Source organism: Zalophus californianus, chromosome 3, assembly GCF_009762305.2.
Source record: "Zalophus californianus isolate mZalCal1 chromosome 3, mZalCal1.pri.v2, whole genome shotgun sequence".
Classification (NCBI taxonomy): domain Eukaryota; kingdom Metazoa; phylum Chordata; class Mammalia; order Carnivora; family Otariidae; genus Zalophus; species Zalophus californianus.
Window position 1 is genome coordinate 43,172,442 of NC_045597.1, and position 13,509 is coordinate 43,185,950.

The following is a 13,509-nucleotide window of genomic DNA, read 5'->3' on the forward strand; positions in this document are numbered from 1 at the left end:
CTTCATGAAATTCTGATTAAAAGGTCAAATTAGTGATTATAGTCATATCTTTATATATATCTTTGTATATAAAGACTATAAACATAGTCTTCTGATCTGAGAAGAATGGATGAACATGTGAGAACTCAAAGAGAAAATATAAGAAAGTGCCAAATAGGGGCGCCTGAGTGGCTCAGTCGGTTAAGTGTCTGCCTTCGGCTCAGGTCATGATCCCAGGGTCCTGGGATGGAGCCCCGCATCAGGCTCCCTGCTCAGTGGAGAGCCTGCTTCTCCCTCTGCCTGCCACTCTGCCTGTCTGTGCTCTCTCTCTCTGTCAAATAAATAAAATCTTAAAAAAAAAAGTGCCAAATAGAAGTCACAGAAATGAACACTAAAGTAACCGGAAAATACACTAAAGAAGTTTAGCAGACTAGACGACGCAGAAGAAAAAAAATCCATGAACTTGAACACAGGACAGTGGAACTTAATCATAGCTGCAAAAATTAAAAAATATATATATAGTGTAGGGGACTCATGGGAAAACATCAAGCAGACTAACATTCAACTTCCAGGGGTTCCAGAAGAATAAATGGGTGAAAGACTTATTTGCAGATTTAATGGCTGAAAACTTCCCTAACCACTGGAAAGAAACCCATCCAGATCGAGGAAGCCCAGAGAGTTCCAAATAAATGGACCCTATATAGACCTGCAAGAAGACACATTATAATTAAAATTCTAACTGTCAAAAGTTAATGGCAAGGACAGATTCTTAAAAGCATCAAGAGAAAAACAACTTGTCATATACAAAGAAATTCCCAGAGGACTCTCAGATTTTGCAAGCCAAAAGGGAATGACATGATATATGATACATCCAAAGAGCTGGGAAAAAAAAACCTTCTGATTAGGACTAGTCTACTGAGAAGAGATGCCATTCAGAATTAGAAGAGTTAAAGTGTTTTCCTGAGAAGCAAAAGCTAAAGAAGTATATCACCACTGGACTGACCTTACAAAAACAAAACCAAAACAAAAAAAAAGAGGATTTTTTTTTAAAGATTTTATTTATTTATTTGACAGAGAGAGAAAGAGCACAAGTAGGCAGAGTGGCAGGCAGAGGGAGAGGGAGAAGCAGACTCTCTACCAAACAGGGAGACAGACGTGGGGCTCGATCCCAGGACCCCAGGATCATGACCTGAGCCAAAGGCAGCCACTTAACTGACTGAGCCACCCAGGCATCCCAAAAGAGGATGCTTTTAAGTAATAAATAAAAATGAATAAAAAGGGTGGTAATTAGTAACAGGAAAACAAAGTGCATATCTTACTGGTAAATATTTGGTAAAATTCAGAATAATCTAGTGTTGTAAAGGTAGTGGATTAATCACTTACAAAACTAGCATGAAGATTTAATAAAGTAACACAAATAAATATAACTACAATAATTTGTTAAGGGATACACAAAATGAGATATAAACTGTGAAATCAAACACAAAACAGTTGGGAGTGGGGGGAGAGTGAGCTGTTATATGTAAAGCCTCATGGTAACCACAAAGGAAAATCTATAGCACAATCTATACATAATCAAGAGAAATCTAAGCACACCACAAAGGAATTCATCAAACTGTAAAAGAAGCAAGAAAGGCAAAAAAGGAAAAGAGGGAACTATAAAACAGCCAGAAAACAATTAATGAAATGGCAGTAAGTACATATGTACCTATAATTATTTACATGTTTATGACTAAATTTTCTAATCAAAAGACATAAGTAGCTAAATGAATTTGAAAAGAAGCATAAATATGCAGCCTACAAAAGACTCCCTTCAGTTGTAAAGACACAGGCTGAACACGGATATATGAAAAATAATATTCCATGCAAATGGAAATCAAAAGAAAGCTGGAGTAACTATACTGATATCAGACAAGGTAGGCTTTAAAACAGTCAGTTTGACCTCTTTGCTGATTTGGATGCCTTTTATTTCTTTTTGTTGTCTGACTGCTGTGGCTAAGGCTTCTAGTACTATGTTGAATAGCAGTGGTGATAGTGGACATCCCTGCCATGTTCCTGACCTTAGGGGGAAAGCTCTCAGCTTTTCCCCATTGAGAATGATATTCGCTGTGGGTTTTTCATAGATGGCTTTTATGATATTGAGGTATTTACCCGCTATCCCTATACTCTGCAGTTTTGATCAAGAAAGAATGCTGTACTTTGTCAAATGCTTTTTCTGCATCTATTGAGAGGATCATATGGTTCTTGTTCTTTTATTAATGTATTGTATCACATTGATTGATTTGTGGATGTTGAACCAAACTTGCAGCCCAGGGATAAATCCCACCTGGTAGTGGTGAATAATCCTTTTAATGTACTGTTGGATCCTGTTGGCTAGTATTTTGGTGAGAATTTTTGCACCCATGTTCATCAAGGATATTGGTCTGTAATTCTCCTTTTTGATGGGGTCTTTGTTTGGTTTTGGGATCAAGGTAACGGTGGCCTCATAAAATGAGTTTGGAGGTTTTCCTTCCATTTCTATTTTTTTGGAACAGTTTCAGAATAGGTATTAATTCTTCTTTAAAAGGTTGGTAGAATTCCCCTGGAAAGCCATCTGGCCCTGCACTTTTGTTTGTTGGGAGTTTTTAGATGCCTGCTTCAATTTCCTTAGTGGTTATAGGTCTGTTCAGGTTTTCTATTTCTTCCTAATTCAGTTTTGGTAGTTGATACATCTCTAGGAATGCATCCATTTCTTCCAGATTATCTCATTTGCTGGCAAATAATTGCTAATATGTTCTTATAATTGTATTTCTTTGGTGTTTGTTGTGGATCTCCCCTCTCATTCATGATTTTATTTATTTGGGTCATTTCTCTTTTCTTTTTGATAAGTCTGCCCAAAGGTTTATCAATCTTATTAATTCTTTCAAAGAACGAGCTCCTAGTTTTGTTGATCTGTTCTACTGTTCTTTTGGCTTGTATTTCATTGGTTTCTGCTCTGATCTTTATTATTTCTCTTTTTCTGCTGGGTTTAGGCCTTCTTTGCTGTTCTTTCTCCAGCTCCTTTAGGTGTAGGGTTAGGTTGTGTATTTGAGACCTTTCTTGTTTCTTGAGAATGGCTTGTATTGCTATATACTTTCCTCTTAGGACTGCCTTTGCTGCATCCCAAAGATTTTGAACAGTTGTGTTTTATTTTCATTTGTTTCCATGAATTCTTTAAATTCTTCTTTAATTTCCTGGTTGACCCATTCATTCTTTAGTAGGATGCTCTTTAGCCTCCATGTATTTGAGTTCTTTCTGACTTTCCTCTTGTGATTGAGTTCTAGTTTCAAAGCACTGTGGTCTGAAAATATGCAGGGAATGATCCCAATCTTTTAGTACTGGTTGAGACCTGATTTGTGACCTAGGATGTGATCTATTCTGGGGAATGTTCCATGGGCACTAGAGAAGAATATGTATTCCGTTGCTTTGGGATGGAATGTTCTGAATATATCTATGAAGTCCCTTTGGTCCAATGTGTCATTTAATGTCTTTATTTCCTTGTTGATCTTTTGCTTAGATGATTAGTCCATTGCACTGAGGGGGATGTTAAAGTCCCCTAGCATTATTGTATTGTTGTCAATGTGTTTCTTTGCTTTTGTTATTGTCCTATATAATTGGCTGCTCCCGTGTTAGGGGCATAGATATTTACAATTGTTAGATCTTCATGTTGGATAGACCCTTTAAGTAGGATATACTGTCGTTCCTCATCTCTTATTACAGTCTTTGGTTTAAAATCTAATTTGTCTGATATAAGGATTGCCACCCAGCTTTCTTTTGGTGTCCATGAGCATGGTAAATGGTTTTCCATTCCCTCACTTTCAATCTGGGGGTGTCTTTGGGTCTAAAATTAGTCTCTTGCAGACAGCATATTAATGGGTCTTGTTTTTAATCCAATCTGATACTCTGTGTCTTTTGATTGGGGCATTGAGCCCATTTACATTCAGCATAACTATTGAAAGATATGAATTTAGTGTCATTGTACTGCCTGTAAGGTGACTGTTACTGTATATTGTCTGTGTTCCTTTCCATTCTACGTTACTTTTAGGCTCTCTCTTTGCTTAGAGGACCCCTTTCAATATTTCTTGTATGGCTCATTTCATGTTTGCAAAGTCTTTTAGTTTCTGTTTGTCCTGGAAGCTTTTTCTCTCTCCTTCTATTTTCAATGACACCCTAGCAGATGATATGATACTTTATGTGGAAAACCCAAAAGACTCCACCCCAAAACTGCTAGAACTCATACAGGAATTCAGTAAAGTGGCAGGATATAAAATCAATGCACAGAAATCAGTGGCGTTCCTATACACCAACAACAAGCCAGAAGAAAGACAAATTAAGGAGTTGATCCCACTTACAATTGCACCCAAACCCATAAGATACCTAGGAAAAAATCTAACCAAAGAGGCAAACGATCTGTACTCAGAAAACTATAAAATACTCATGTAAGAAATTGAGGAAGACACAAAGAAATGGAAAAACGTTCCATGCTCATGGATTGGAAGAACAAATATTGTGAAGATGGCAATGCTACCAGAGCAATCTACACATTTAATGCAACCCCTATCAAAATACCATCAACTTTTTTCAATGAAATGGAACAAATAATCCTAAAATTTGTATGGAACCAGAAAAGACCCTGAATAGCCAGAGGAGTGTTGAAAAGGGAAAGCAAAGTGGGTGGCATCACAATTCCAGACGTCAAGCTCTATTACAAAGCTGTCATCATCAAGACAGTACGGTACTGGCACAAAAACAGACACATAGATAAATGGAACAGAACAGAGAGCCCAGAAATGAACCCTCAACTCTATGGTCAACTAATCTTCGACAGAGCAGGAAAAAATGTCCAATGGAAAAAAGTCTCTTCAACAAATGGTGTTGGGAAAATTGGACATCCACATGTAGAAGAATGAAACCAGACCATTTTCTTACACCACCCACAAAAATAGACTCGAAATGGATGAAAGACCACAATGTGAGACAGGAGTCCATCAAAATCCTTGAGGAGAACACAGGCAGCAATGCCTTCGACCTCAGCTGCAGCAACTTCTTCCTAGAAACATCTCCAAAGGGAAGCAAGGGCAAAAATGAACTATTGGGACTTCATCAAGATAAAAAGCTTTTGCACAGCAAAAGAAACAGTCAACAAAACCAAAAGACAACCTACAGAATGGGAGATGATATTTGTAAATGACATATCAGATAAAGGCTAGTATCCAAAATCTATAAAGAATTTATCAAACTCAACACCCAAAGTACACATGATCCAATCAAGAAATGGGCAGAAGACATGAACAGACATTTCTGCAAAGAAGACATCCAAATGGCCAACAAACACATGAAAAAGTGCTCAACATCGCTCAGCATCAGGGAAATCCAAATCAAAACCTCAGTGAGACGCCACCTCACACCAGTCAGAATGGCTAAAATTAACAAGTCAGGAAACGACAGATGTTGTCAGGGATGCAGAGAAAGGGGAACCCTCCTACACTGTTGGTATTAAAATTCCAGAAAGAAAAATTAAGAAAACAATCCTATTTACAATAGCATACAATAGAAAGTATCTAGAAATAAATTTATCCAAGGAGGTCAACCACCTATACACTGAAAAGCATAAAGCCTAAATGAGGAATTGAGGGAGACACAAGTATATTCCATTTTCATGGATTTGAAGAATACTGTTAAAATGTCAATAGTACTTAAAACAATAAAACAATCTATAGATTCAATGCCATCCCTATCAAAATTTAAATGACATTTTTCAGAGATATAGAACAATCCTAAAATCTGTATGGAACCATAAAAGACCCCAGATAGCCAAAGAAAAGTGGACAAGAACAAAGCTGCTGGTATTATAATAACAGACGTGCAGATCATTGGAACAGACTAGAAGGCTCAGAAATATGCTTATATATGTATGATCAATTAACTTCTGACAAATTAGCCAAAAACATACAATGGGGAAAGGACAGTCTCTTTAATAAATGGTGTGAGGAAATTGGACAACCATATACAAAAAATGGAACTGGACCAGTATTTTATACAATTAACAAAAATTAACTCAAAATGTATTAAAAACTTGAACATAATAACCTGAAATCATAAAACTCCTAGAAGAAAACAAGCTCATTGACATTGATTTAAGCAATGATTTTTTTTTTTTTTTTTTTGGACTTGACACCAAAATCAGAAGCAACAGAAGCAAAAATCAAGTGGACTACATGAAATTGAGAAGTTTCTACCTGGCAAAGGAAACCATCACCAAGATAAAAAGGCAACCTACCAAATGGGAGAAAACGCTTGCAAAACCTATATCTGATAAGGGCTTACTATCCAAATATATAAAGAACACCTATAACTCAATAGCAGAAAAACCAAAAAGTCAAATTAAAAAATGGGCAAAGGACCTGAATATACATTTTTCCATAGAGGGCATAGATGGCAAATAGGTACATGATATATGCTCAACATCACTAATCAACAGGGAAATGCAAATCAAAAGCACTGTGAGATGTCACTTCACACCTCTTAGATTGACTCTTATCGATAAGACAAGAAAAAACAAAAGTTGGCAAGGATGTGGAAAAAAGAATCTTTGGGCGCTGTTGGTGGAAATGTAATAGGTGCAGCCATTACGGAAAACAATATGAAGTTTCCTCAAAAAATTAAAAATAGAAGTACTATATGATCCAGCAATTCTGTTTCCGGGTATTTATCTAAAGAAACCAAAAACACTATTTCAAAAAGATAGGATACTTTTCATAGTATCATTATTTACAACAGCCAAGATAAGGAAAAAACCAAAGTGTCCATGATGGATAAACGGAAAAAATGTGGTATATATACAAAATGGAATATTATTCAGCCATAAAAAGGAATCTTGCTATCTGCAACAATATGGATGGACTTCAAGGGAATTATGCAAGTGAAAGAAGTCAGAAAAAGGTAAATACCATATTATGTCACTTACATATATAATCTTTAAAGTCCTAATACAAAGAACAGATTGGTGATTGCTAGAGGTGCGGGTGGGGCTGGGCAAAACAGGTGAAGGAGGTAAAAAAGTACAAACTTACAGCTATAACAAAGAAGTCGTAGGGATATAATGTCCAGCTTCGTGACTATAGTTAGGTTAAACAGTATAGCAAATTTTTAAGTTCCTAAGAGAGTAAATCTTAAAAGTTCTCATCATAAGAAAAATTGTAAATATGAATAGTGATGGATATTAACCATAATTTATTGTAGTATCCTTGCACAATATCTATAAATATTGAGTCCTTATGTTTTACACCTGAAACTAATATGTTATATGTCAATTGTATCTCGGTAAATACAATTAAAAATAAGTTAGAATCAAAATAAAAATATTTTCAATATCTTTAAAACATAAAGACTCTAAAGTCAAATTCTGTATGTTCACATCCCAATTGTATTTCAAGATAGGTATGGTGGTCAAGTCATTTTTCTTTCCCATAAAATGAAGATGAAAATAAGGTCTCATTTAAAGAAAAGTTAGATAACTATAAAAATCACTTAGATTAACTACAAAAATCACCTAGATTAACTACAGAGTATAAGAAATCAAAGAAAGTAAAGGTTTTATTATTATTTTAACTAAGAATATTGCTTTGGGGAAACTCACTTTGGAAGCCACATTAAATGGGAAAAAGGTGCATTTGTAATAATTTAAAAATTCAATAATGTCTATAAAAATTAATTTTTATATTAAATATATGCATTTATATAAAATTCATATATGACTACTATATGACTATATATGCATACTAATAATCAAATTCTTGCTTTTTCTTAAAATAGTTTAATCACATTCCTAATATGTGAAACTAAAGCAAATACAGTGATAAAAATGTATATTTTATATATTGCATAATTCATTAAAAGGTCTAAGTATATGTAATATATAGTTTGATACATCTGCTTTTTCATTTCTTTATAGCATTATTTGTCTATCTTTACGAAAAGAGGAAGAAATCTAAGGATATATGCATCTAAAATTTAACAGCACATTAGTCTGCTAGAGGTAAACAACATAGACTGCATAGTTTAAACAACAGAAATTGGTTTTCTTACAGTTCTAGAGGCTTGAATCTAACATCAATATGCCAGTAGCCTTGATTTCTGGTGAGACTTCTGCTCCAGGCTGGCAGATAGCCACCTTTTTTCACTATATCCTCATATGAGCTGGAGAGAGGCATCTGGTGTCTCTTCTTGTTCTTGTAATGACATCGGTCCTCTAGAATTAGGACCCTACCCTTATGACCTAATTTAACCTTAATCACCTCCTTATAACTCTAAGTATAGTCACAGTGGGAGTTCAGGCTTCAACATATGAATTTTGGGGTTACACAAATCAGTTCATAACAAACAGGTACGACTTTAGGTATTAAATAAGCTTTGAAAGGAAATGGAGCAAGGCGGCTTTACAAATTGAGGCATGAAACATCAAGTTATTTATTAAATACATAATCAGCCTAATTTTTAAATTTGATATGTATAAGCATGTAACTGAGGGACATTATAAGAAGTGGTATAATCCAGCCAACTTGAACTGTCTCATGAGAGTAGACTATGTGCCTCTCTTTCCAAATATGTTTTTAGTAACTTCATGTCAACAGCCTGAAATCAGCCACAATACTTTAAATGATAAAGAGATTTGGAAAAAGCTACAAATCAGGGCTCCTCCAGCATATCACTATTTGGTGAATAGGGAGTTGAAGAATTTAAAAACATGTATTTGTAAAGATAAAATGTACTAAACTAAAAGGTAAAGTGTTTATTTCATAAAAATCGAACGACAGACAGTTGACCTGATGGAAGTGGCTAGAGATTTATGTTTTTTACTCCAGGAAGTTCTTTTTTTGTTAGGACAAGCTTTACAAAAGAGGAAAACTTTTAAGAGGTCAACATTCCAACAAACTGCACCTCAGCAATAAAATTTTTCAATGCCAAGTGCAACCCGTAGAGAGTCAGTATGTCAAACTAACCCTATCAGAATACATTTTAGGACAATTTGCTCATTTATTCATCAAATATTGAATCAGGTAAGGTCATATGCTTTGCTTTGCCCTAGATATATAAACCTGGAAGGGTCTCTTTCCTTGAAGAGCTTAGAGTCTAGTGGTAAAACAGACATTCTATCAACAAATCAATATAAAACTACAAATATAGAAAAGTCCTGTTAAGATCATGAAAATGTGCCATGGTAGAAAATGACAGGGACAGATCTAATTAGAAAGGATGTTTGGAGAAGACCTCTTTGAGATGATATTTAGAGTGAGATTTGGAGGATGAAAAAAAGCAGGCTGTGTGAAGATCCACAGGAAATGCACTCCTAGCAGATAAAACAGCATGAAAGGGCACTAAGTAGGACAGTTCTGGGCTTGTTTTATGAACCGAAAGCAGGGCATTTTGGCTAGACTAGAGGTTGTGACTCAAATGCCTATTGGGGCCAGTCAGATAAATAAGTAGAAGGGTGTCTTTAGTTGCATTCTTTTTACAGAGATATACTTTGTTTGGATATTAATGTAATCTTAATTGTGTTCTTCCCAAAGGGACACTCTGATTACATATTAAACACACAAAAATATTTTTCACTAATACAAAGAAATATTCTCTGTCGTAATTTTATGATACACTGGTCTCCTGGGTCCATCTTTTGTTTTCTCCCTCAACTTTGCAATACTGAAAACAACAGTGCAATCTCAGTGATAAATAACAAATAAGAGTAGATCTTAATATCAATATAACAATAAGGTGAGGGGAGGGGTTCTCTGGTAAACTGAGAGTACACACTTCTTATAAAGATTAGAGTCACTATACAACCTGACTGATTTTGCCATGAATGAAGGAGGGTCCAGATTTAGCTGGAGCTTATAATTTTTAAAGAGGAGTTTAGATCTAGATTTTTTCATGTAATCTCCATATTTTGCAATATTGGCAAATAATTTAAATTGTAAAAAACAAACAGCACGGTAATTACTACCAAAACTAAACAACTAAACAAGACCTGAAGAAAGCCTGGGATTTTACCCTAACAAATTAGTCTTCAGATTTCATCTGTGCCATAAGATGTAACATTCCTAGGTCAGGGACAAAGGACAGTTTATTGCTCACATTATAACACTAGTCAGATTATCACCATTTGTTTCGGTTCCCCCAGCCTCAATTTCCCACTGATCAGTGCAAGGGGGCCAACCAACACCAGCATACACAGTGGATTGCATTACAGGAGAGGAATCCTTATTCTAGAAAAATCCAATTATTTTATAAGGGGCAGGAAGCAGGTCTGCCATTTTGCTCTTGGGGAAGACATCTTTATCTTCAAGACTTCAAGCAAACCCTTTGCTCTGGAGGGAAGCTATTTCTATATTCCAAGGCTGTTCATTATATGAACACGCTTATAAAATTTTCCTGCAACAACAGACTATGTCTCTACGTGCAAGAATTGTCTCTCAACATCCATAGTCCTCTAATTTTCAGTCTTTGCACTAAAGCATAATGACTGAAGGAAAGAGTCATTTAAAATGATGTTTCTAGGGGCACCTGGGTGGCTCAGTCAACCGACTGAGCCTTCAGTCTGCCTTCAGTCTGCCTTCAGCTCAGATCATGATCCCAGGGTCCTGGGATTGAGTCCTGTGTCAGGCTCCCTGCTCCCTCTCCCTCTGTCCCCCAGCTCATGCTCTCTCACTCTCCTTTTCTCAAATAAATGGATACAATCTTTAAAAAATAGATAAAATGATGTTTCTAGAGATAGGCAAGAGCTAGGTTGTATATAGGCTTATAGGCACAGAAAAGATGGTCCTTTTTATATTGAGTTCAGTTGGAGTCCATTGTTGGATACCAAGAATGAGTAGCATAGACCACTTTATGTTTTCAAAAGAGCATTTTGCAGTTAAAGAATGGACTTGACAGGAAACAGATTGAAAGACGTCTCAAGATGTCTAGACATGATAGGATAGCCTGGCTTAAATGCTGTAAGGGCAGATAGAGAAACATAGATTAATTTGTGATATCATCTAAAGGTTGGATCTATAGACCTGATCAACGCATAGAAAAGATAATGGAGATAAATTACTTAGAATAGTCTCACAGTTTTCTATTTGAAAATCCAGGACAATATTTGGCCTTATATTTATTTGAAAGAGAAAGTAATATGTTCTAGGGAAAAAACAAAAGTTAAGTTTTGGATATGTTATCTTTCAGATGCCACTAAACATTCAGGAACAGAAACAAAGTAGGTAGTTGAATACATAATTTAAATACTCAGAGAAGTATTTTCTATTACACGTGTAATGTTGGAAGTGGTTGTCACAAAGATGGCATTTAGGTGATTAGTGTGACTGGAATCACATAAGGATAGAACGGGGGGGGGGGGGGGAGAACCTAAGAATTGATGACTGAAAAAATCCCCACAACTTTAAGAAGCTTTTTAGGAAATTTTGAAACAAATGAAAGTAAGAAAAAAAAATTTCAGAGTCAGAAGGGAAAAGGAGAGCATGGACAAGTTGCAATAGAGACTGAGAATTTTTCTAGGATGAAGATGTCAATCATATGACACTTAGAAAAAGATGAGGATAGATGTGTCCACTGGGTTTGCAAACACGGAGGTCAGGAGGAAAAGAACATGAGACTGGTCTAAGAATGGTATTGTGAGGAAGTAGAAGCAGAACAAGCAGATCATATTTTTCAAAATGTTTTCTGTGAAGAAAAGAGCATAACTTCAGTGGGTTGAAGAATCAAGGTAAAGTTTTCCTTTAAGATGGATAATTTTTTAAAGGATCATTAATTCCTAGTGGGAATGAGTCTATTGAGAAGGAGATACAGATAATGCAGGAGAAATATGTGCAATACAAGTCATGTAACCGTGATCCACAGCCTTTGTGGGGGACGTTGTCCTTTGATTAAATGTGAAGCTTTTCTATTTTCACAGAAGAAAACCAGAAGATAGATTCAGAAACAAATATATTAAACATTTTACTTAAAGGAAGATGAGGGGATTTATGCTTCAGGACTTTTATTTTTGTAATGATATAAATAAAACCAATAGTGAGCAAAGCAATGGTAGGTTGAGAAAAAAGGAAAAGATAGACTATAATAATTGTAGAGAGTGAGTGATCTTTGTTAAATGTCCAAATGAGGTTAGCATTCATAAATCTATAGCAGCACACAGATTTCAGGATGTGCAATTTTCTCTAGGAATAAACCACCCACTCCATTAATAAAACATAGAGCCAATATCTGAGTTCATCCATAGCTGGCATACCAGATAAAAAGATCTGGAGATGAAAGGCTATTTTTAAGGCAGTGATTGTAATGATGAACTATAGAATCTACACTAGGTAAAGAAGAAAGCAAAGCTGGTTCCATCCAGGTAAACAAACAATATACAGTTGGAATAAATGGATTTTGTGTCTTTTCATGAGAGTGAAAAGCTGTTATTCTGAGATGGCTTTAGGAGGGGACATGGATAGATGGATAATAACGGTTTGATAGGATATATGAATTTGTGGGTTTAGATGCTCTGCAGTTTCTGGCAATGGCTGTTTCCAAGGCATTTTCCCATAAGTGAAGGAAAAGAAAAGTTCATTGGTGGTCAAAGAACAAAGAAACTCAAGGTCATCTCCATGTGCGTTGCACTCACCAAGATCAATTTTTTTTTTTAATTTTTTATTGTTATGTTAATCACCATATATTACATCATTAGTTTTTGGTGCAGTGTTCCATGATTCATTGTTTGTTCATAACACCCAGTGCTCCATGCAGAACGTGCCCTCCTCAATACCCATCACCAGGCTAACCCATCCCCCTACCCCCCTCCCCTCTAGAACCCTCAGTTTGTTTTTCAGAGTCCATCATCTCTCATGGTTCGTCTCCCCCTCTGACATACTCCCCTTTTCTTCCTCTCCTGTTATCTTCTTCTTTTTCTTTTTTCTTAAAATATGTTGCATTATTTGTTTCAGAAGTACAGATCTGTGATTCAACAGTCTTGCACAATTCACAGCTCTCACCGTAGCACATACCCTCCCCAATATCTATCATCCAGCCACCCCATCCCTCCCACCCCCAACCACTCCAGTAACACTCAGTTTCTTTCCTGAGATTAAGATTTCCTCATATCAGTGAGGTCATGTGATACATGTCTTTCTCTGATTGACTTATTTCACTCAGCATAACACCCTCCAGTTCCATCCACGTCGTTGCAAATGGCAAGATCTCATTCCTTTTGATGGCTGCATAATATTCCATTGTGTATATATACCACCTCTTCTTTATCCATTCATCTGTCGGTGGGCATCTTGGCTCTTTCCACAGTTTGGCTATGGTGGACATTGCTGCTATAAACATTGGGGTACATGTACCCCTTCGGGTCCCTACATTTGTATCTTTGTGGTAAATACCCAGTAGTGCAATTGCTGGATCGAACGGTAGCTCTAATTTCAACTGTTTGAGGAACCTCCATACTGTTTTCCAGAGGGGTTGCACCAGCTTGCATTC